Source organism: Penaeus monodon, chromosome 4 (assembly GCF_015228065.2).
Source record: "Penaeus monodon isolate SGIC_2016 chromosome 4, NSTDA_Pmon_1, whole genome shotgun sequence".
Lineage (NCBI taxonomy): Eukaryota > Metazoa > Arthropoda > Malacostraca > Decapoda > Penaeidae > Penaeus > Penaeus monodon.
The window spans coordinates 41,221,789-41,224,288 of record NC_051389.1 but is presented as its reverse complement, the minus strand read 5'-3'; the positions used below and the strand labels follow the sequence as shown (position 1 = coordinate 41,224,288).

At 45.2% G+C, this 2,500-nt stretch overlaps 1 protein-coding gene across 2 annotated transcripts in view; it reads left to right on the top strand.

Moving 5' to 3' along the window:
* Positions 1-1,649, top strand: part of LOC119572215 — a 24,296-nt gene extending 22,647 nt beyond the window's left edge. The window contains exons 5-6 of one of the 2 annotated variants that reach the window (XR_005228704.1): positions 184-437; positions 894-1,649. The gene's annotated coding sequence lies outside the window, so the exon portion shown is untranslated. The remainder of the gene's footprint in view (positions 1-183; positions 438-893) is intronic. The other variant, XM_037919190.1, reaches the window with a different exon arrangement.
* The last annotated feature ends 851 nt before the right edge of the window (positions 1,650-2,500 follow it).

Below are 2,500 nucleotides of genomic sequence, written 5' to 3'. Positions count from 1 at the left end.
TGACCTTTTCTTCCTGGTGAAGCTTGAGCTGATGAGTTTTCGTGACGAATAACCATTCTGAAGACATTCGATGCCACATTATTATTTGTGACGAATAATTAAAGTACCGACAAAAATATGAAGCAAGAATAATAGACCTTTCACATAAACTATATTATATTTTGATTGTCATTAAACCGGCAGGAAGTCACACGGTGCTTCCGAATGGTTATTCCACCTGAATCCTAAGCCCAGCTGACTGCACCAAGGGGATAGCCGGGCATTCATTCACAAAATGTAAATGAACGCCAGGGAAAGTGAGACAACATTCAGCAGGTGTCATGGGAGTGCCTATGTCTGGCTTAGACCAGGTTTTCGGGTCCTCGAGGTCGGCGGCTTTCGCATTTTTTCGGATGCGGACCGACCTGTCTACTTTCAGTCGTTCCTGTGATCAAAAGGTGCTCTACAAATATGATTAGTAGAATTGACAGTAATGCTAAGATTGGCACAATAATAGAATGCTTAAATTGATAAGTATACTATTTTATCTATGAGATTTACCTGAAATATCAATTTCTAATACCTCTTGTTCAAATATATCCATGTACACAGACACAGACACACTCACACACCCAGCTACACACACACACACACACACACACACTCACACACACACACACACACACACACACACACACACACACACACACACACACACACACACACACACACACACACACACACACACACACACATACATACACGCACACAAGTAGATTGCTATTTATTTGTTCATTTACATGACCGCATGACAGGAAGGCCGTCATGGTATCTTAAATTTCCCCAGTAAACGGAAATAAGAATGTGTGCGCAAGTTACCCCAATGCTGAATTAACTGCTCTCTTGCTTTTAAGAAATGATGTGCTGACTGCAAAGGGACAGAAGGCCCGCCCAGTCACCCCATTGCTCCTCGGGGCCCGCTCACAAACCTGCCTCTGCCAGAGATTTTCACCGGCACTACATCGTCACTTCACCACACAGTCACGTCACCACCACACGCGACCCACCACGGAATCATGACTTCACCGCAAACGAACTCAGCACCACAAGTCAGGCTGACTGCTGAACATAATACGCTTCACAGATCGCTCGCGTTGCACACGAACTCCCTCCTCAAAGCAAATCCTTTACGTTATGCTACTGAGGCGCCGCGGTCTCCGACGCCGCCCCTCTCCCCGCCGGCGGTGCGTTGCCTCCCGCGGCCTCCTGCTGCTGGCTCCTCCACCTCGGCCTTCTTCGTGACTTCGCCATGCTGTCAGGGGCGTAGGCTGCTCCCGAGACAAGATATGCATATATGTAAATACAATAGAGGGAGCAGTCTTGCTGGTACTACAGGATTGTTAGTTAGGCAACGGCTAAGGGTTGGTGTTGATACGTCTGCATGATGTTTATATTTATTTATTATTATTATCATTTTTTTCAAAACAGATAGTCAATTAAGATAATGAACATGTTTTGGAATATAATTTAAGAGTAATGTCTTACATGGGTTACATTTCATTCACTAACACACATGCTCACACACACACACACACACACACACACACACACACACACACACACACACACACACACACACACACACACACACACACACACACACACACACACACACATCCACACGTACGCACACACACACACACATACGCACACACACACGCGCGCGCGCGCGCGCGCAAACACACTCGTGTATATATACAAGAATATTTATAATCGTATTCATTATGTTTACATGCATATATTTACATTTATACACACTACTGAGAGATATATACCGTATATTTCATTTCCCTTATGTGAAGTCAGCGAATGGAAAACAAGCAAGTGTCCAACACCCATATAAAAGTGTGTCGGAAGAACTTCAAGCGTGAATATGATTCTGTTTCTTCCATTCAGATGAGCTTACGAAGCTCTTTGGTGGAAGAGTAACTTACTGTGCTAGCCAAAAGAGTGCCAAAGTGATGAAAAGCTTCTCTTTCGCCTTCTTAATGTAAGTCGTGTTCAGAGTCTTCATTCAGCTCCGTCATAGAAATTTACAAAGTAACACACTAAACTGTCATAACAATTGTTTCCCAGCTACAAATATCTAACACTTTAACCGTGCGTAAGAATTTCATAAGCAATCACAGACCTTTTAGCAACTAATATAGGGCAAGCACATGAGCTGAAGGGGCAAGCGAGGAGAAGGGCTCGAGAGGTGACACAAGGACACTGGGACAGCCAGCGGAAGGCAGCGGAGCCGGCGTCAAGCAAAGGGGCGTAGCACGTGTGGTGACGCCAGGCAGAGAGACGTCCCAAAACCAGGTCTGATTAACGCGACCCCAGCAGGAGGACGGAGGTCTGCCAGATAGGAAGATACAGAGCATTTTGGTTGAATGCTTGAAGTACTGAAGTGCATCTCTTCGACCAGGAAAGCTCGAGAGACAGGTGGCTGTTATAGGAATGAAATATTCCCGGTAGA